The sequence below is a fragment of the Dendrobates tinctorius genome, unplaced genomic scaffold (assembly GCF_039654945.1).
Source record: "Dendrobates tinctorius isolate UK_male_01 unplaced genomic scaffold, ASM3965494v1 ptg000224l, whole genome shotgun sequence".
NCBI lineage: Eukaryota > Metazoa > Chordata > Amphibia > Anura > Dendrobatidae > Dendrobates > Dendrobates tinctorius.
In genome coordinates, this window is record NW_027361891.1 from 271,164 (window position 1) to 293,992 (window position 22,829).

Below are 22,829 nucleotides of genomic sequence, written 5' to 3' on the forward strand. Positions count from 1 at the left end.
TTGAATCCCCCGGGCTGCAGGACAGGAGGCTGAAGGAGTAGCGCGGCGGCCAGAGCGGTGAGGGGGATGTCATGATCCCAGTGCAGGTTTTTGAGCTGCACGTCAGGGGTTTATGTCTGGAGCTCAGTGCAGGTTTTGACCTGCACACCTGGGGTTAATGATTGTGGCCTCTTTATGGTTCCGGGAGAGCTTCTTAAACCCCTGGGAAGCTCCAATCCCTGTCAGTTATACTTTTGCCTTTGGCCGAGTGTGGTGATCTCTGTGTGCCTGTACCTGTTTGTTGTTATAGCTTGTTTATATGGTTCTGACCCGGATCTGTTCCCTGTTGTGAGTTTGCCTGTTGATTCTGTACTGCGCTTCCCTCTCTGTGTATGACTCATTGCCTGTGATCTGACTACTCTCTGCTTGCCCCTCTTGTACCTTGCAGCTATCTCTGTGTATGACTCATTGGCTACGTCCTGACTATCCTCTCTGTCTGTGCCCCTTGGTAACTTTGTCTCGCAGTTACCCTGCTAGGAGTTCTCTTGCAGCTCCTAGCTCTCTGGAGTTTAGGCCACGCCCCAGCAGTCACGTGCTTCAGGTCCTGCTGCTCTGAAGTACGCATCTACTCGGCTGCTGCCCGCTCCACAGGTATCTTTGAGCACAGTTCGCTTTACTCAGGACACACGCACTGGCTCAGTGAGCAAGTTCACTGCGGTGTTCCTGACATTATAACTGACCTTGAATTTTTTTTCCTCTCCTCACTTCTGCAGCAAGGACCCAATGCATGCTTTATCTGAGCAGGTGAAATGCTTGACTCAGTCGCTGCAGAAGCTTATTTTGGAACACCAAGCTCTGGTCCAGTCCCAACGGCGGGTTGAGGACTCCGTTCAGGGGGTACTTTCTGCAGGCTTTCAGCAGGTGGGGAATAGAGATGTCATTTTAGTCCCACCCGAATCACCGGTTAAATTGCCAGATACGTTTGCTGGTAACAAAGATGAATTCAGAGCATTTAAGGAGGGCTGTAAGCTCTTTTTCTCTTTGAGACCCCGCTCCTCTGGGGATGAGAAACAGAGGGTGGGGGTGGTTATGTCCCTGCTTAGGGGGTCCCCACAAGCCTGGGCTTTTTCGGTTTCCTCTTCTGCCCCGGAGAGAATGTATGTGGATGCGTTTTTTGAAGCCTTAGGGCTTATTTATGATGAGCCTGATAGAGTGCGTTTGGCTGAGGACAACTTGATGAGTGTCTGTCAGGGGGAGCACTCGGCCGAGTGGTTCTGTACTGAATTCAGACGTTGGACAGCCGAGATTTCTTGGAGTGATGCCGCCCTTCGGGAGCTGTTCCGTAGAGGCCTGTGTGAACGTCTGAAGGATGCCTTGGTACTCCATCCTCCTCCTGACTCCCTGGAGGATGCCATGACCCAAGCGGTTCGCATGGATCGCAGACTGCGGGCTAGAGGCGTTATGCAACTGGAAACATCATTATTCTCCAGTGGAGATGAGACCCGGACTCTTCCTGTGGCTATGGAGGTGAGCGCTGTCACCTGTGAGGAAAAGGAAAGAAGACGCCGCCGGGAGAAGCAGTTGTGCTTCTATTGTGGGGAATCTGGACACTAGAAGAAGGACTGCCCCTCCTGTCTGTCATCCTCCAAGATGGTGGGAAACGACTAGGTATGGGTAGTAGTCGAGGAGGCTACCCAGACCTTCAGGTACAATTTTCCTCACGTGCAAAAATGGTGCTGCAGGTGGAACTGGAACTTGGTAATGGTCCGGTTCAGACTACTGCTTTTGTTGACTGTGGTTCTGCTGTGAACCTGAGTGATACTAAAATTATGACTCTTAATAAGACAGGGACAGTCAGGCTTCAGGATCCTGTTAAACTTGTGGCAATTGACTCGTCCCCTCTTACCCAGGACGGTATCTGTTGCAGGTCTGAACTTTTTTCTCTAAAAGTGGGTTCCACTCATGTGGAAAAACTAAGTTGTCATGTGCTAGATAACTTGCCTGTAGGACTGGTACTGGGGATGCCTTGGCTTCAACTCCATAATCCTACCATTGATTGGGTTACAGGGGAGATCACTCAATGGGGATGCAAGGATAAATGTGGTAACCTGGGACATCTAGTTAACGCTGTTAAATCCGTATCTGTGTCGTCTGTCGGTCTGGAAGGTATTCCGGAGTACCTGAAGGATTTCAAAGATGTTTTTTCCGAAAGTGAGGCTGAGGCGCTGCCACCACATAGACCCTACGATTGTGCCATTGATTTAGTACCCGGAGACAAGTTACCTAAGGCTCGATTGTTCAATTTGTCTGGGCCTGAGCGCCAAGCCATGAAGGAGTACATAGCTGAGAGTCTCCGCAAAGGGTATATCAGGCCTTCTGTGTCACCTGTGGCAGCAGGATTCTTCTTTGTGAAGAAGAAAGATGGTGGTTTGCGGCCGTGCCTTGACTTTCAGGAACTGAACAAGATAACGGTTAGGAACACTTACCCGCTTCCCCTCATCCCAGACATGTAACCAGTTAGCTGGGGCCCAATGGTTCTCCAAGTTAGATCTCCGGGGGGCCTACAATCTGATAAAGGTTCGGGAAGGGGACGAGTGGAAAACTGCGTTCCTCACATCAGAAGGACTCTTTGAAAACCTGGTTATGCCATTTGGGTTAACTAATGCACCCGCTATTTTCCAGAATTTCATCAATGTTGTGTTTTCTGACCTGATAGGTCGTTTTGTTATTATTTATTTGGATGACATTTTGGTGTATTCCCCGGACAGCCAATCTCACTTGCAACATCTACAGACAGTTCTCCAGAGACTCAGGGAGAACCAATTGTTCGCTAAATTGGAAAAATGTTCGTTTTTTGTACAGGAACTGTCTTTTTTGGGGTTGACTGTGTCTTGTGAGGGGTTTCGTATGGATCCTAAGAAGGTGCTGGCGATCGCTGACTGGGTTCAGCCTCGAGATCTCAAGGGACTCCAGCACTTCTTAGGATTTGCAAACTATTATCAGAGATTCATTAAAGGTTTCTCACAAGTGGATAAACCACTCACGGATCTTACCCAGAAGGGCGCTGATGTAAAAAATTGGTCTGTACTCGCTAAGGAGTCCTTCTTAGCTATTAAGAAATGTTTCATGTCCGCCACGGTGTTGGTACAACCAGACCCGTCCAAACCATTCATTGTGGAGGTGGATGCTTCTAAAGTGGGGGTGGGGGCTGTGCTGTCCCAGGGTCCGGCCACCCTTACCAATCTCAGACCCTGTGCCTTCTTCTCCAAGAGGTTCTCTTCAGCTGAGAGAAACTATGATGTAGGCAATAGAGAACTTCTTGCGGTCAAGCTGGCGTTTGAGGAATGGAGGCAGTTTTTGGAAGGGGCGGCTCACCCTATCACGGTTGTCATGGATCACAAAAATTTGGCATACCTTGAATCTGCTAAGAGGTTTACTCCTAGACAAACCCGTTGGTCACTTTTTTTTTTTCACGATTTCAGTTCTCCATTACTTTTCGACTGGGGTCCAAAAATGTTAAAGCGGATGCCCTGTCCAGAAGTTTTGACCCAGTGTCTCCCCCTGAGCCGCCGTCCTCCATTCTTCTCCCAGGGGTGGTAGTGGCGGGGGTCTCATCTGAGTTGGAACAAGAAATTCTAAGGGCTCAGGCCCTAGCTCCGGCAACCAGGCCAGGGGATAAATTGTTTGTTCCAGATTTATTGCGGCCTAGACTTCTGCAGGAGTTTCATGAGTCTAGGCTGAGTGCTCATCCAGGTATCACAGCCACTAGAGAGGCAGTAGCCAGGGGTTTTTGGTGGCCTTCACTAAGGTCCAATGTCAAGAAATTTGTTTCTGCTTGTGGCGTGTGTGCCCGTTCCAAAAGCTCGCATAATCGGCCGACTGGGGAACTCATACCTTTACCGGTTCCTGATAGGCCATGGACTCATCTTTCCATGGATTTTATTACCGGCCTTCCACCTTCCAGGGGCAATACCGTGATCTGGGTGGTGGTGGATAGGTTTTCTAAACAGGCCCATTTCATTCCCTTGGCAGCATTACCCTCAGCAGAAACATTGTCAAGGTTGTTTGTGCAGCATGGTCCGATTGCATGGGGTACCTCTGAATGTTGTGTCTGACAGAGGTGTGCAGTTTGTGGACAAATTTTGGAGGGCGTTCTGTATGAAATTGGGCATCTCACTCTCCTTCTCATCGGCATATCACCCGGAGAGTAATGGTCAGACAGAACGCGCCAATCAATCCCTGGAACAAATTCTCAGGTGTCTGACCTCCGCCAGACATGAGGATTGGTGTGATGCGTTACCGTTGACGGAGTTCTCTTTTAACAACCGGGTCAGTCAGTCCACCAACATGTCCCCATTCCTGATTAACTATGGGTTTAATCCGCATTTTGGGGAGTTTTCATGGGTGGATTCCGGTTGTCCAGGGGTAGAGGGGTCCGTTCAACAGTTAAAAAACCTCTGGGCTGAAGTCCAGCGTAATATCTCTCGGGCCCATGGGAGGTACAAATATTTTGCTGACAAAAAGAGAGCCTCGGGAGACACGTTTCAGATGGGAGAGGTTTGGCTTTCCACACGTAACATCAACTTAAAGGTACCATCAGCTAACTTGGGACCAAAGTTCATTGGTCCGTACGAGATTATGGAGATAGTCAATCCTGTGGCACATAGGTTGCGTCTCGCCGCCTCCTTAAAAATATCCAATGTGTTCCATAAATTTCAGTTGAAATCCGTAGGGTCTGTCAAAGAGGACTCCGAGCCTGTTGTTACACCAGTGCTGGTGGAGGGTCAATTGGAGTATGAGGTCGGACATATTGTGGACTCTCAGCGGGTGCGCCGCTCTTTGCAGTACCTGGTCCACTGGAAGGCATATGGACCAGAGGAGCGCTCATGGGTCCCTGCTCACTCTGTACATGCAGATTGCCTGGTTCGGGCTTTCCATGCCAAGTACCTGGGGAAGCCTGGGGGTCCAGAGGCCCCCCGTTGAGAGGGGGGTACTGTCATGATCCCAGTGCAGGTTTTTGAGCTGCACGTCAGGGGTTTATGTCTGGAGCTCAGTGCAGGTTTTGACCTGCACACCTGGGGTTAATGATTGTGTCCTCTTTATGGTTCTGGGAGAGCTTCTTAAAGCCCTGGGAAGCTCCAATCCCTGTCAGTTATACTTTTGCCTTTGGCCGAGTGTGGTGACCTCTGTGTGCCTGTGCATTGTTATAGCTTGTTTATATGGTTCTAACCCGGTTCTGTTCCCCATTGTGAGTTTGCCTGTTGATTCTGTACTGCGCTTCCATCTCTGTGTATGACTCATTGCCTGTGATCTGACTACTCTCTGCTCGCCCCTCTTGCACCTTGCAGCTATCTCTGTGTATGACTCATTGGCTACATCCTGACTATCCTCCCTGTCTATGCCCCTTGGTAACTTTGTCTCGCAGTTACCCTGCTAGGAGTTCTCTTGCAGCTCCTAGCTCTCTGGAGTTTAGGCCACGCCCCAGCAGTCACGTGCTTCAGGTCCTGCTGCTCTGAAGTACGCATCTTCTCGGCTGCTGCCCGCTCCACAGGTATCTTTGAGCACAGTTCGCTTTACTCAGGACACACACACTGGCTCAGTGAGCAAGTTCAGTGCGGTGTTCCTGACAGGGGAACCCCGGAAGCAGCAGCGGGACCCGGTGAGATAGGTGATGCCGGCCTCGACCTCACAGGCGGCACCGGCGTGACAGTACCCCCCTTTACGTCCCCTCCTTCTGAGATTGGCCAAGAATCGGTCCATGATGCGAGGAGCATCAACATTCTCTCGCGGTTCCCAAGACCTCTCCTCAGGCCCGAAGCCTCTCCAATCGATGAGAAAAAAGGTCTTTCCCCCAACGTTTTTCATGGCCAAAATATCCCTCACTTCGAAGATGTCATTGGCCCCTACTGGCTGAGGAACTACAGAAGGCGCAGGGCAGAACTGATTGAGGATGACCGGTTTCAGGAGCGAGACATGGAAGGCGTTATGGACCCGGAGTGAAGTAGGCAGCCTCAATCTATAGGCCGTATTGTTGATGCGTCCCAAAATCTCGAAGGGGCCAATGTACCGGGGACCCAGCTTATAAAAAGGGATTTTCAAGCGGATGTGCTTGGTTGACAGCCAGACTTTGTCACCTGGATGGTATGGCAGGAGATCCCTCCGTCTCTTGTCGGCATGTCTCTTCATCCGGGCCGCAGCCTGTACATGGGCCTCTTTGGTCTTCCTCCAGACCTGGGAAAACTTTTGGGAGAGGGCATCAGCGGCGGGTACGCCGGAGGATGAAGACATTGGAAGAGGCACACCTGGATTCTGACCGGAGACCACAAAAAACGGAGACTTGGTGGTGGACTCATTGGAATGATTGCTATGGTCGAACTCTGCCCATGGAAGAAGGTCGACCCAATTGTCGCGTTGGGTGTTAGAGAAGTTCCGCCAGTAGGAGGTCAAGACTTGGTTGACCCGTTCGACTTGCCCGTTGGTCTGTGGATGATAAGCGGAAGAGAAATCCAGGGATATGCCCAAGAGTTTACAGAGTGCTCGCCAGAAGCGGGAGGTAAACTGTACCCCGCAGTCAGACACGATTCGCTGAGGAAGCCTGTGTAATCTGAAAATCTGTTGAATGAAGATCTTAGCCAATTCGGAGGCCGTGGGCAAGCCGGGTAGCGGGACAAAATGGGCCATTTTGGAAAACCGATCGACTACCACCAGAACCGTCGTGCATACAGAAGAGCGGGATAAGTCGGTAACAAAATCCATGGCGATGTGTTGCCAAGGAGCTTCGGGAACAGGCAACGGCTGAAGGAGACCTGGAACAAGGTTCTAGGTACCTTGTTCCTGGCGCAAACTGAGCAGGAGGCCACGTAGTCTGACTCATCTTGGCATAGAGAAGGCCACCAGTAATAACGGGAAACCAACGCAAGGGTCCTCTTGATGCCAACATGTCCAGCGGTCTTGGAGGAGTGGCCCCAGCCAAGTACTTCTGCCCTTTTGTCTTGCTGGATGAGGGTCTTACCCGGTGGCACGGAATGAAGATTCACAAGAGCTACCGTGATAACTCGGGCAGGATCGATAACATGCGACGGAGCCTCCTCCACTTCAGGTGACTGCAGGGACCGGGAGAGAGCATCGGCTTTGGTATTTTTGTCACCGGGTCGGAAGTGGAGCTCAAAGTCGAAGCGAGAGAAAAACAATGACCACCTGGCTTGTCTGGAGTTGAGTCTTTGAGGCGACTGGAGGTAGGCCAAGTTTTTGTGGTCGGTGAATATGATGAAGGGATGGACTGCCCCTTCCAGGAGATAATGCCACTCCTCTAGCGCCATCTTTATGGCCAGCAATTCTTGATCCCCAATCGTGTAGTTACATTCTGCTGGTGAAAATGACTTGGAGAAGAACCCGCACGGAACCAAGCGCCCAGTGGATGTCTTTTGGGAAAGAATCGCCCCAGCCCCAGTAGAAGATGCGTCTACCTCCAAGGCGAAGGGCTTGCCGACCTCTGGCCGATGCAAAACCGGAGCCGTGGCACAGGGCCTGCTTCAAGGCGAGGAATGCGTCTTCAGCCTCCGAGGACCAGATGTTTGGTCTTGCTCTCTTCCGGGTAAGGGCAACAATAGGCTTGGTTAAAGCAGAGAAGTGCGGGACGAATTGCCTATAGTAATTTGCGAAGCCCAAGAATCGTTGAATGGCCTTCACTGCGACAGGTCGAGGCCATTTGAGCACCGCGGACAATTTCTCTGGGTCCATTCGCAACCCCGAGTCCTTGATGATATACCCCAAGAAGGGTAGGGAGGTCTGCTCGAACAGGCATTTTTCCAACTTGGCATAAAGTTGATTCTCCCGCAGGTGTTGCAAGACCAGGCGAACACTCCTCCTGTGAGAGGAAAGGTCTGGTGAAAAGATGAGGATGTCATCTAAATACACCACGAGGCACGAGTATAGAACGTCTCGGAAGACGTCGTTAACAAATTCTTGGAAGACCGCTGGGGCGTTACAAAGACCAAAGGGCAAGACCAAATATTCATAATGGCCATCCCGCATGTTGAAGGCGGTCTTCCACTCATCTCCGTCACGTATTCGGACCAATTGTAGGCCCCCCGTAGATCCAGTTTGGTAAAGATCCGGGCACCACGCAGGCGGTCATTCTTGACCGTGATGTTATTTAAGCCTCGGTAGTCAATGCAAGGTCGAAGGGACCCATCCTTCCGAACAAAGAAAAACCCAGCCCCTGCTGGAGAAGACGACTTCCGGATAAAGCCCCTGGCCAAATTTTCCTGGATGTACTCCGTCATGGCTGAGGTCTTTGCAGGCGACAACGGGTATATTCTTCCCCTGGGAGGAGTAGCTCCAGGAACTAGCTCGATTGGGCAATCGTAGGCCTGATGCGGAGGAAGGGTCTCAGACTCCTTCTTGTTAAAAACATCCGCAAATGAATGGTAGGCCATGGGAAGCCCCGGAAGATCCGCGGGCACTTGGTGCAGACTGGTCCGGGTAACAGGCAGCAGACAACGTTCTTGGCAAGAGTGACCCCAGCGAAGGACTTCCCAGGAGCAACAGGCAAGGACTGGCTCGTGCCACCTGAGCCAGGGCAGGCCAAGGAGCAGATCGTGAGACAAATTAGGCAAAACATAAAAAGCAATTCTCTCCCGGTGGAGAGCTCCGATCTGCATTTCTAGCTCGAGTGACCGTGGTGACGGGAACAGGTAACGGCTTGCCATCCACCGAGGTGATCACACGCGGTTCTTCAAGGGTGACGACAGGAATTCGAAACTTGTCCACCTCTTCCATCCGAATGAAGTTGCCCACCGCACCCGAGTCCACATACACCTCCACAGATCTACACTCCTGACCTAAGAGAATTAAAGCTGAGATAATAAGGGGTAGAGAGGGAACAGAATCACCCAAGAAGGCCTCTCTTACATGGCCTAGGGGGGGGGGGGGGGGGGAGTTTCCCGGCCTCTCAGGACAGAAACGCAGGAAGTGGTTGGTTGGACCACAATAGAGGCATAACCCTTGCTCTAACCTTTCCCTGCGCCGCAGCTCCGATAGCTTAACGCAATCCACCTGCATGGGCTCCGGGGCAGAACTACCGGCCGGCTTTAACGAACGAGGGCTGGGAGCAGGGTTGAACCTAGACGGGCCTCTCTCCCTGGCAGTCTCGCGGGAGCGTTCCTGGAACCGCAAGTCAATACGAGTAGCCAGGGATATAAGGTCCTCTAGAGAGGTGGGGGTGTCCCGACCAGCAAGCTCGTCCTTGATTTTCCCCGAAAGCCCCCTCCAAAAGGCCCCTACCAACGGCTCATTATTCCATCCCAGCTCTGAAGCCAGGGTCCGGAAGCAGATAGCGTACTGTCCCACGGTAAGAGTTCCCTGTCAGAGATTGAAAAGGGACTCCGTGGTGGAGGACAAACGCCCGGGCTCGTCAAAGACCCGGCGGAAAGTATCCAAGAAGTCGTGTAGGCGGGATACCACCGGATCATCCCGCTCCCACAGGGGGTTCACCCATGCCAAGGCCTCCCCCTTGAGATGGGACACGATAAATGCCACCTTAGCCCTATCAGATGGGTATTGCTGGGGCAGCAGCTCAAAATGTAGGCGGCACTGGTTAAGAAACCCCCGGCATAATTTCGGATCCCCGCCATACCTAGGCGGCTTCCCCAAATGTGGCAGTGGGTGATTTGCAGGGTCGCGAGGCGGGACAGACAGGGCCGCATCATCCATGAACCAAGTTGAGAAGTGAGCTCAGGCGGCACTCAGGAAGGGGCGGTAGCACGGCGCTGCCCCCTGCAGTCAGATAAGTGCTATGCAACAGAGGCACAGGGAGAATTAGAACTCCCAGTCCCAGCCATGGGCGTACTACCCACCGTGAGGCAGCTGCCCCCCCTAGAAGCAGGGGCGCACAGTGAAAGAAGTAGGACCTTGAGAGCGGCCGGCCAGCCAGGCGGCCACACACAGCTGACAGGTGGCGGGCGGGACACTGCAGAGCAGGCTGAGACCCCTGGCATTGCTATGGCACCCAGCAGCGCCTGGAGTTCAGACAGGGATCAGAGGCTGTCATGTACAGCGTGCTATGTAAACACGCCTCTGAACGCTGTCTGAAGCCTCCAGGTGACTGTGTGAAGCGAGAGAGCTGAGAGCAGGACAGGGGATCTCCGGGCACCTAGAGAGAGACCCCCACACCTTCCCTGAGGACCATGTTCCAGGAGGAGATCCTGGAGGAGACATTCTGGCAGAGCTGTGTGAGTACTACTACCTTGCTGCTGCTGCAGAACATCTTCCAAGGGTCACTATGGTTAGCTCCAAACTATGCATCTAGTGAATCTATGATATCCTGGGATTTGTAGTCCACAGGCACTTCTACTCTTCCCTATTAATCCAGCTTTATATGCTGGGACTTCTAGTTCTCCAGCAGCTACAGCTTATTACTCTTTACCTAAAACCTGCTGGGGATTATAGTCCCACAACAGTAACTTGTGGACTGCTACAAATTGTTCTGCAGCAGCAACGCAAGGTAACATCTTGGCAAGGTTGCACTTTATGAGGTTTGCAACCTGTGTTTAGTTGACAAGTTTTTTATGACATGCTGGTAAATGTAGATGAGTGGCTGCTGCAGAACATCTTGGCCACATGTAGTGTTTGATGTACTGGGACTTGTAGTCCCATAGAAGTTGACCAATTACAGTTTGTAGATAGAAATGGTGCAGTAATTTACCAAGTAGGACTATAAATAAGGGTATGTGCACACGTAGTTTTTTGGGTGTGCGGATTTTGGAGAGATAACCGCAGGTAAATCTGCAGGACAAAAGTCCTGCGGTTTATCTGCGGTTTTGCCTGCGGTTTTACACCTCATAATGGATGAGGTGTAAAACTGCAGCGTTTCTGCACCAAACAATTGACATGCTGCAGATTGTAAACCGCGTAAAAATCCGCAGCATATGCACAGGTTTTTTTTTCCATTGAAAATAAAGGTACCGTACAGCGCAGCAGAATCTGCTGCGTTTCCGCAGAGCCAAAACCGCTGCGGAAACGCAGCAGATTTCACTACATGTGCACATACCCTTAGGCCTGGCCTCAACTCAACCTGATGATGCAGTGTGTGTTTTGTAAAGGTGGAAGCTGCTGCAGAACATCTTGGCCAATATTGACATATTCAGCAAATATTCCCATAAGTTGAAGAGGTTGTAGGTAAAGTTTTGGACTATTAGGACTATGCTCCATGTCCTCTGCTTAGTGATATGGTTTGGTTTGCAGATGCAAGCTGCTGCAGAACATATTGTGGCTATTTCTGAACTAAATCCTAATTTGTGATGCTTGATTTGATCAATAATTAGCTAATATTAGGTCATGCAGGAGGCTTAGGCCAAGTGCACACGTACCGGAACTCTTGCGGAAATTACCGCGAGAATTCCGGAATTCCAGTCAGCGGGAAAATCGCATTTTAAATTCCCGCGATTTTCCCGCGGAAAAACTAGCATTTTGCAAGCGTATTTAGCTTGCAAAATGCTAGCGTTTTCCAAGCGATCTGTAGCATCGCTTGGAGAACTGATTGACAGGTTGGTCACACTCGTCAAACACAGTGTTTGACGAGTGTGACCAACTTTTTACTACTGAGGCCGCCTATGCAGCATCAGTAGTAAAAGATAGAATGTAAAAAAAAATTAAAAATTGTGTTATTCTTACCTTCTGACGTCCCGCGCATCCGTTCCCAGTAGTCCTTTGCGAAAATGCCCGCGATGACATCCGTTCTCGCGGGATCGCGATGTCTCGCGGTAATTCACGATGACGTCGCGCGAATGACCGCGAGACTTTGCGATCCCGCGAGAACGGACGCCATCGCGGGCATTTTCGCAAAGGACTACTGGGAACGAGAGCGTGGAGAGAAGCGGGAAGACTGCGCGGGACGTCGGAGGGTGAGAATAACAATATTTTTTATTTTTAAATTCTATTTTTTACAGGGATATGGTACCCAAAGCCCGGAGGACAGTCTGCTCTCCTCCGGACCGTGGGTACCATCCGCAAATGTTCTGCTTACTTTCCGCATGTTGTGCACAGCCACATGCGGGAAGTAAGCGGAACAATGCATTCCTATGGGTGCGGGATCGCCGCGATTCCGCAAATTAATGAGCATGCTGCGGTTTTACCGCGAAGCGATTCCGCCGCAGTAAAAACCGCAGCATTAGCACAGCATTGCGGAATCCCATAGGAATGCATGGGATGCTTATTTTTTGCGTTTTCGCGGCAAAATCGCACAGTTAAAACCGCTGCGGAAACGCGAAAAAAACGCCACGTGTGAACTCAGCCTTAAGGACCCCATCATCCATGGGATACCAGGTTCCCCATTCCCAGTGGCTGCACATATGAGGTCACTACATTAATGGGATTGTGAAAAGTTCTGCTTTGTTAGCACCCTCTTGTCTATGGGCTGTGTCTGGTATAGCAGTTCAGTCATATATCTCTCTTTTAGGCTGTGTGCCCACGTTGTGTTTTTTAAGTGTTTCCGCAGCGCTTTTAGACAAGCGTTTCTGTTGCGGAAACGCTTAAGAAAAGCATCCAATGTAATATAATGGAAAACGCACATGTTGTGCTAATGGTGCGTTTTTTCCGCTGCGGAAACGCAAAGCTGAAAAAAACGCAGCATGTTCAATAATTTTGCGGAAACGCACACGTTTCCGCATACATTCAATTGTGTAGCAAAAAAGCATAGGAAAACGCTTAACAAAAGCATCAAAAGCGCTTACAAAAGCGCGTCATAAAACGCATGCGTTTTCCTGGGAGGAGGGTGTGCATTTCCGCTCAGGAATATTCTGCATGGAAAACGCTACGTGGGCACAAAGCCTTAATGTAGAGTGACTATTTGGGGATTTAAGGGGGTCCTAAAGTTGGTCCCCCCCGCACCACAGCTAATCAGTTTTATTTTAATATTTACTAAGAAAATGTCATATAAAATATGTACATTGTTTTGAATAGCATTTATATACTGTACCTTTCACGTCCATTACATCAAAGAAGGTGACTTTGACTGTGACACAAACGGCCAAAAATTGCTCTGGGCTGCTGCTGCTCCATTGACGGGTCGCATTATGACCCACAAGGTATTGCAACTGTGACAATCAAGTTTAAAAAAAAACCAACTGGTTCTGATTCTTTGTGGCGGTACCTAGCGGGTCACAATGCGACCCCATTCACCTGCATTATAGAAGCCGCTGTTTCATGGCCAAAGTCGACATACAGCCCCAGCTTAATGAAAAATGACTATTTTCACATCGTGTGCGGTATATAAACTGTAGTGTATGGTGTATACAGGTCATACACATCATGTGCGGTATATAGACTGTAGTGTATGATGTATACAGGTCATACACATCGTGTGCGGTATATAGAGTGTAGTGTATGGTGTATACAGGTCATAGACATCGTGTGCGGTATATAGAGTGTAGTGTATGGTGTATACAGGTCATACACATCGTGCGCGGTATATATACTGTAGTGTATGGTGTATACAGGTTATACACATCGTGTGCGGTATATAGAGTGGAGTGTATGGTGTATACAGGTCATACACATCGTGTGCGGTATATAGAGTGTAGTGTATGGTGTATACAGGTCATACACATTGTGTGCGGTATATATATACTGTAGTGTATGGAGTATACAGGTCATACACATCGTGTGCGGTATATATACTGTAGTGTATGGTGTATACAGGTCATACACATCGTGTGCAGTATATATACTGTAGTGTATGATGTATACAGGTCATACACATCGTGTGCGGTATATAGAGTGTAGTGTATGGTGTATACAGGTCATAGACATCGTGTGCGGTATATATACTGTAGTGTATGGTGTATACAGGTCATACACATCGTGTGCGGTATATATACTGTAGTGTATGGTGTATACAGGTCATACACATCGTGTGCGGTGTGCGGTATATATACTGTAGTGTATGGTGTATACAGGTCATACACATCGTGTGCGGTATATATACTGTAGTGTATGGAGTATACAGGTCATACACATCGTGTGCGGTATATATACTGTAGTGTATGGTGTATACAGGTCATACACATCGTGTGCGGTATATAGAGTGGAGTGTATGGTGTATACAGGTCATACACATCGTGTGCAGTATATATACTGTAGTGTATGATGTATACAGGTCATACACATCGTGTGCGGTATATAGAGTGTAGTGTATGGTGTATACAGGTCAGACATCGTGTGCGGTATATATACTGTAGTGTATGGTGTATACAGGTCATACACATCGTGTGCGGTATATATACTGTAGTGTATGGTGTATACAGGTCATACACATCCTGTGCGGTATATAGAGTGGAGTGTATGGTGTATACAGGTCATACACATCGTGTGGTATATAAACTGTAGTGTATGATGTATACAGGTCATACACATCATGTGCGGTATATAGAGGTCATACACATCGTGTGTTGTATATAGACCCCTCTTCTGGATTCTTCTGTGTGGTTCTTGTATGTGCGGCGATGGCTCTGATATCCTTGTGTTCAGACATCTTTTCTCTATTTCTCTAAATTAAAATGTCCACTATTGTACAAATTTTTACAGGATAGACATGAATCTGTATGAACCTGATTAATTACTACCGATTTTAAAAATTTACTTGGGGGGGGGTGCCGTTGTGCAGTTCGCCTCAGGCGGCACAGAGGCTAGGTTCACCCCTGGGGACAGAGGCCGCTGCGGACGACTGCAGGGACTGCAAGTGGTCATCAACGGACGCCATGTAATTAAAGGGAATCTGTCACCCCTTTTTTGAGATATCATATAATGATATCATTCAATTGTGTGTCACATAAGGAATCTCTTAGTACTTTTGCTTCCACCTGACCCCGCACCTTTCATGCATAAATACCTTTTTTATATCGGTTCAGATGTATGTAAACTGCCACGGTCCGGTCCGATGGGCGGGGCTTATTCAACTGCTCCCCCCTCCCTGTCTTGCTTTACACAAGAAGAAATGCGTAGAGCAAGACAGGGAGGGGGGAGCAGTTGAATAAGCCCCGCCCATCGGACGGACCGTGGCAGTTTACATACATCTGAACCAATATAAAAAAAGGTATTTATGCATGAAAGGTGCGGGGTCAGGGGGAAGCAAAAGTCCTAAGAGAATCCTTATGTGACACACAATTGAATGATATCATTATATGATATCTCAAAAAAGGGGTGACAGATTCCCTTTAAGGAAATGAGACTGTGTATCGCGCTGCTGCGTGAGCTCCTGCTGGCGGGACTCCCTGTATCGGAGGTTTAAATGGCGGATAACCGAGTGTCCATGGACTTCATAAAAGTCATAATCTGGGTTTGGTTCTCCCGCATAAAGCGTAGTTCCTTTTGGGTGGCTGCCGAGGCACCAGCGGGGTCCATGGCCTGATTATACTGTTACGGGTAGCAAGAGTGGACCCTCTGGGTCACGGTACCAGGATCCCTAGGGCGAGCTGGTCAGGTGGTGCCGACCCCTATACAGGGACCGTTAGGAGCAGGCCCAAAGGAGTCGAATACCGTGACAGCTGGTACCAAGAGGGGCGGCTCAGGGACGGGAGAGACAGACAAGGCAGAGGGTCGGGAGAGACTGGAGTCAGGAGTGACCGGAGTTAGGAGCAACAGGGGTCAGGAGCGACTGGAGTCAGAGGTGACCGGAGTCAGGAGCAACAGGGGTCAGGAGTGACTGGAGTCAGGAGTGACCGCAGTCAGGATTGACCGGAGTCAGGAGCGACTCGAGACAGGAGTGACCAGACGGGGCCAGAGTACCGTAAGAAAGGCACACAATAATCAGGCGCCTCCATGAGGGAGGAGCCGTCTGATATACCCTGTGCAGGAGCTTGATTGGTGCTCGCTCCACAGAGGTGATGCAGAAGGGGTTAAGGGGAGAGAAGGGCGCACGCCCGCAGCCTAATGCGCATACCTGGAGCAGGAGCAGGACAGGAAGAGGACCCCATGTGCTGAATCCCCCGGCTGCAGGACAGGAGGCTGAAGGAGTAGCGCGGCGGCCAGAGCGGTAAGCAGGGACTCGAGGGGGAACCCCGGAAGCAGCGGGACCCGGTGAGATAGGCGGCGCTGGCCTGACAATTACCAGTAATGTGGAAGCCCCTTATATTTCCATTAACAGATGACGGACATGAGTGGTGACTTGCATTTGTGCGGATTGAGTTTCAAGCTTTTATTAGTAACTTTTTACATAACATTTGGGATTATGTGTATCCTTTGCTCTATGTTGAGCACTTACTTTGGGGTTTCCATCTAAATCTCTAAGTGAGGTGATTCAGATGGAACCCCAGTGGGAACCACTCACTATGATGAGGCAGCAGAGTTACTATTGACTCTGGCCTCTGTTCAGTGGCGTCCTTTTCAGAACTGCACAAAATGGTGGCCGGCGGCCACCTAAAAAGACGGACACCACTGGATCATAGGCCAGAAGACGTCCACAGTGCCTCCATCTGCCTCAATTTATGGAATCTTCAGCCGGGGGTTCCGTCCGAATCACGTATTTCAGAGATTTACAAGGAAATCCCGTTGCAAGCGCTCAGTGTAGAGCGCAGGATGTGAGCTGAGCCTTACTGCAATATTTGGGAGGCAGAATCAAATCAACAGTAGGTGAAGAATTGGTTTTATTTATTACACCGTTCCTCATGTGGTATATGTGATTAGACAACTTTATTCGCGGTCAATTCTGTGCGATTACACCGATACCAGATTTATTTTGGGGTTTTTTATTTGGCTACTGTCACACACTAAAAGGCGCTTCGTTTTGTTGTTGCAAAGACTAGTTTTTGCATTGCCATATTTTGAGAGCAATAATTTTTCCATATTTCTGCCAACAGTTATGTTATAGCTTGTTTTTTTGCGGGGCAAGTTGTTTTTATTGTTATCATTTTTGGGCACAAAGTTTTTTTGATCGCTTTCTATTCTGCTTTTTGGGAGGCAGAATGAACAAAAACCACCAATTCAGGAATTGTTTTTTTTTTGCATGCTATTCCGCTTGTGGTAAATTGATAAGGTAGGTTTATTCTGTGGGTCTGTATGTTTACAGTGATACCACATTTATATTTTTGTATGTTTTGGAGCTTTTACATAAAAACTTTTATAGAAAAAATAATTCTTTTTGCAATCTTTTTATTCTGAGAACTATAGTTTTTTTTTCCATTGATGAAGCGGTATTCCAGTTTGTTTTATGCGGGACAAGATGACGTTTTCAGCAATACCATTTTTATTTACATTAGTCTTTTTATCACGTTTTATTCCACTTTGTGTTCGGATGTATGATGAGAAACCATATTCTTTCGGGTTTTTTTCTACAGTGTTCAATGAAGGGGTTAACTAGTGGAAAAGTTTTATAGGTCGGGTTGTTCCGGACACAGCAATGCCAAATGTGTACTTTAATTTTTCTCATAAAAATATTTATGGGTACAAAATATTTATTTTGTGATTTAAAATATTTTTACAATTTATGGGACTTTCACTTTTTGCTGTCTGCTTAGTGCTATAAATCATTGTAATGGTTTATAAATGTCAGTGCTGCACTGACAAGTTTGTTATACCATGTACTGCGCATGATCAAACAAGCATGCTAGCCCTGGTGACCCGGATCTCATCTTGACGTCGGGTCACCATGGCAACAATCGGACCCACGCAGGGGCGCCAATGGGAGAGGAGAGGGAGCTCACTCCCTCTTCCTGCCATCTAAATGCTGTGATTGATATAGATTGCACCTCTCCTGGCAGTGAAAGTCGGGTATCAGCTATATTAGCTGAACACCTGGCGGCAATCACGCACGAACAGCTTGTGTGCGCAAAATATGGATATGTCTAGGGACGCGAAGGGGTTGAATACCGGATCCTCTATTTTTTTTTCTGTGGCTACCTGGCCATGTCCTCAGTCATCCTTAAAGGGACTCTGTGAGCATATAATGACTGTTCAAACTAAAGTCCCGTGGCTCGGTGCTTTACAGCGTGGCCAATCAAATACACTTCCCCACCTGGTTGTTTTCCCTCAGTCTACACCAGCGCCTTATTTGATTGACAGCTCAGGCTTCATGGAGCCAGAGAAGAGTGGAGATAGATTCACATACCACCCCGGTATGGTCAGTGACAACTTCACAATATCAAAAAGAACTTCTAGGTGCCACCACCACCAATCATTTATACAGGCCGATTGGACACCCATTACAGGTATTGTATGGCTTCAGATGTGCTGTTTACAGAATAAGAGGAACAGAGCCATTACATTTTATATATTTAATTCAGAAAGTTAGGCAGCATTTATGAAAAAAATACACAAAGGTGATACAAAATGGTGTGGTGTAGTGACCACTGTGTCCGCTAGGGGGTGCTGTGTGGATGTTCTAGGAGAGAGGATGAATGGCAGAGTACTGAATGGCCATTGTGTATCTCAAGGTGGGTGACCTTGAGATGGAGACTTATGTGTGTGTTGATCAGCAGTGATACTGCTGAGGTGCTGTTTCAATCCCACAGGGATTACAGAGCTGAACTCTGTCATGGACGCTATGCTGATTCTAGGAACTGTATGTTACTGCTGTGGGTTTATGATGCTGAATAAACCGCATGGACTATAATTGTTTTATGAAAAACCTGTGCCAGATCTGGTGTTATGGCGGCTAAGCGAGTATCCCCTACTTGAATAACAGCGCTACCTTACAATTGCTGGAGATTGCAAAGGGCAATGTTGTAGCCTTGTTGCTAGGGGCAATGGAAGAGGACTGAAAAACTCGGTTGCCAAGGGCAACGGTTCCAAAGCACATGGTGCAATGCTGGCAACGCCGAGTCAGGAGGGCGGACGGTCATGAAAGCCGTGTAGGATGCTGACCGGCCACGTGTGTGAGCAGAGCCTGTGATGGCCTGCATTTGGGGAAGCCACTGCCCGGCTGTGGTTCTGGAACCGTGGGGCGGCCTAGTGAGTAAGGCACTGTCCGGATCGGTGAGCCCAGTGCGGCTGCTTCCCCAGTAGAAAGAGACTGGTGATTGCTAGGGTACCTCTGCGGAGAAGAGGTACCCGAGGACCTGTGTGGCCGACACAGGTAACGGACAGGTGTTCGTGTGGTACTGACCTGGGTCAGTGAGTAAGACTGTGTACCTGGAGGGTTCAGTGAGGAAAGGTCCTGGAGGGTCAGTGTTGGGAGATTCTAGGAGAAAGAATCAGATCCCGGGAGCACGTGGTATGACCTTGGACCTGGTGAGGCGCGAGTGTTGGGCAGTCTCAGGCGGAGATGGATGTCCTGAAGAGCCCCCACCGAGCCCCTGGACCTGGTGAGACCGGTGTGTGGGGAGACCCTAGGAGGAGGGTCGCTCCCTGAATCGCACCCGGTGCACCCTGTGTGTTGGACGGTCTCAGGCAGAGACAGGGCGTCCTGAATAGCACACAGACAGGACACGTGAGTTTTGTGTGGTTTTTTTCTCTTTTCTCAACTCAGCCTGCGGTGGCTCAGTGGGAGTCAAGAAGGTGACGTGCGGCTTGCTGTAACTCGGCGGGGTTACGAAGGGGACAAGAGGCTTCCTGTAACTCGGCGGGGTTGCGAAGGGGACAAGCGGCTTCCGGTAACTTGGCGGGATTACGAAGGTGACACCAGCAGCTGTATGTGAACGGCAGCCGGTGGTGTCGAAGATCGGTGACAGCAGGAGCTGTGGTGGTGCCAACAAAGACTTGTATGTATTCGTAAGAGACATAAACTGTGTTGTGTGAACTGTGGTCTGAGAAGACCGGTATAACGGACATGGGGAAATCCCGAAAGGGGGCGGTGGCCCAAATCGGGGTGGTGGTCTAGAAAGGGGCCGGTGTGTCCAAAGAGGAACAGCAGTGTTCGTGTAGAGTGATATCAGAATGTGGGTTATACTTTCCGGAGCATGACGGACCGCAAGTGTTTACCATGATGCTGCATCGGGGAGGAATCTCGGGACGGTTGGACTCAAAGAGTCAGGTGACTCTGTTAGGAACTCCTCTTACTTTCTGTCTGACTGAGAAAATGGCCCAGGTTCGCTGTAAACATGGGGTCACTGTGAACTATGCGCTAGACAGAATGGTGTTTGAGGGGCCCGGAGGCAGTGAGTGCCAAGGTGGCGGTATACCACCAGACTTAGTGTATACCTTGGAGGGGGGCCGGGACTTTGTCGTGTTTGATGACCTATGGTACGAGGGTGGAAACGTTTCTACTGTTGGGCTAACAGATATTAAGACGGTGATGGCTCCTGATGTCTTATGTAAGACTTGTTATTTTGGTCTATAAATGTGTAGATGTTTGAGGAACTATGCATGTCTTATGTAAATATTTTACCCTTGATCATAAGCTTTAGATAATCTCCTTCACATGTACACCATATGCCATATACTTTTGCAGTATTGTTTAAACAGTGTATTGCCCTATTCAGCCTTTTTCATTCATGTTACATCAACCCACAATAATAATTAAGTTTGTAAAGGTTGTCTATTGTGGTATGCTATTTATATGCTTACTAGATTATGGCCCGATGCTATCGCATCGGGAGGATGCGATAGCATCACACCTCTTGCCATGTTAACCCTCAACACACACACTCCTCAACACACACTCCTCTCACCTTTCACCATCTCCACTCACTCTTTCACTCCACATACGACCCCTTCTCTCACTCCGTCTCTCATACTCACGCCGTCATCGCCGCTGCTCCACGATCCCCGACATCTTCTTCCGCCGGCGCCATCCTGGATCCAGACGTTGTCCACGCCGGCGACATGTTCTTGCGGCGACGCCATCTTTAGTATCGTGAAATCCCGCGATAGTCAAGATGACGTCGCCGGAAGAACATGTCGCCGGCGTGGACGACGTCGGCATCCAAAATGGCGTCGACGAAATCTCGCGAGTTTTCACCGACGCCATTTTGGATCCCGACGTCGTCCTCGCCGGCGACATGTTCTTGCGGCGACGCCATCTTGACTATCGCGGGATTTCGCCGATCCAAAATGGCGTCGCCGCAAGAACATGTCGCCGGTGTGGAGGACGTCTGGATCCAGGATGGCGCCGGTGGAAGATGATGTCGGGAATCGTGGATCAGCGGCGATGACGGCGTGAGTATGAGAGACGGAGTGAGAGAAAGGGTCGTATGTGGAGTGAGTGAGTGGACGTGAATGGAGATGGTGAAAGGTGAGTGGAGTGTGTGTGTTGAGGGTTAACATGGAAAGAGGTGTGTGGTGACGTCACCGGTTACAACTGGACGGAAGTTGTTACAACCGGAAGTTGCTTAGGGCATTTATTATTATAGATAGGGTTGTTCTTAAGGGGCTACTTATTGTGGAGTGTTTTGTGCTATGAAATTTTGGTTCTATTTTGAACCTATGGACTTTTGTATGTCACATGTGTGACGAATTTTAGTGTTTTTAATTCTTGTGTGTTCATCTTGTGTGTCTTAATAAAGAATATTAATTGTATTTTTTCCAAATCCAGTCTCAGGTGATCCCCTTTCTGTGGCCTATTCCTTTTCTCTTTTTTTGCATACTGAGAGGTCAGAGGTAGAAGTGACCGGGAAAAGGGGTACGTCTGCCCAACGGACGGACCTGGCGTCTCGTGACAGGACTGACGTTGACCTGGTTGATAAGATGGCTGAAGTATTCACACGGTTAATGGGTAACTGGAGGGATTGCTCGGCAGGTCGGGGTGACTCATACTCTGGGGGTGACTGTGGCTCTGAGAGGGAAAGGGAGCACAGACTAGAGGAGCTAGAGAAAGAAGTGTTATGAGTTAATTTTCTCCTTCACCTCTGATGTCTGATGAACTCCCTCTGCTGGTGAAAGGAGGTAGTGAAATTGATCTGGAAGGGAAGAACCTGTCATCTGAACAGGTGGAGTGTGATTGGACATCCGGAATTTCTGAGTGGATATAAGGCATCCGACGCCCTGCAGGGCTGCTGGTGATCCTTTCTGCTCTGAGCTCTGGCATCCAGTTTAGTTCCTGTCTGCTAAAAGCTAAGTTTTTGCTCTGCTATTTTTCCATGAGATTTTGTCTGTTTACTTAGTGTTTGTGTTCAGCCTGCCCTGGTTGGGACGGGCTGAACTCCATTTTTGTCTCTGATCAGTTGATCTCTTTGCTCTGTCTTCAGAATATACCTGAGTGCTGATATAGTGATTTTGAAGTCTAGTGACTTCAGGGCCTTTTCTATCAGACGTGTTGGACATTATTTTTGGCAGGGTTTTTTGCGTGATTGCAGCCAGCATCTTTTCTGTCCTTTCCTATCTAGTTAGTGTAAAATATCAGTATTTCTATAATAAAAAAATATATAGATTAATTCTCTCATACAGAATAGTTAACAGGCTCTGCTTACTTTAGAGAAGTGACTGACTTATTCTGAGTGCCTTGGCTCACACAGCTGTCTCTCTTGTCAAATGTATAGGTCAAAATAGTCAAAGCTGTCAAAATGTGACTATTTAGAGATAATGAATGGTTCTAAAGATCTCAGACTTTAGGCTTAAATATCTCAGACTAAGGTAATGCATAAATAACTGTATGCATATTGTTTAAAATAACTAGGGTTCACTTAATATGGAAGAAGTTATGAACATAGTGGCAAGCCACCATATGTGGTTGTAGTTTATAGGTCAGAATAGTATATAAAGCCGGCCTAACTCTTGTTCAGGAGATCTCATATCCCTTGAGACTCTCGAACACCCGGACAACACAGCTGCTCAAGACTATATGTAAGAACAATGCTCGTTTTCTCTTCAAATAATTATTGCATGTCATGAACTTACTTTTCTTCATTTTTTGTAATCACTTTTTGAAATGAACAATTAAAAACCAGATTTATTTTATCCTCAATTCAACATTGCTTTTACTT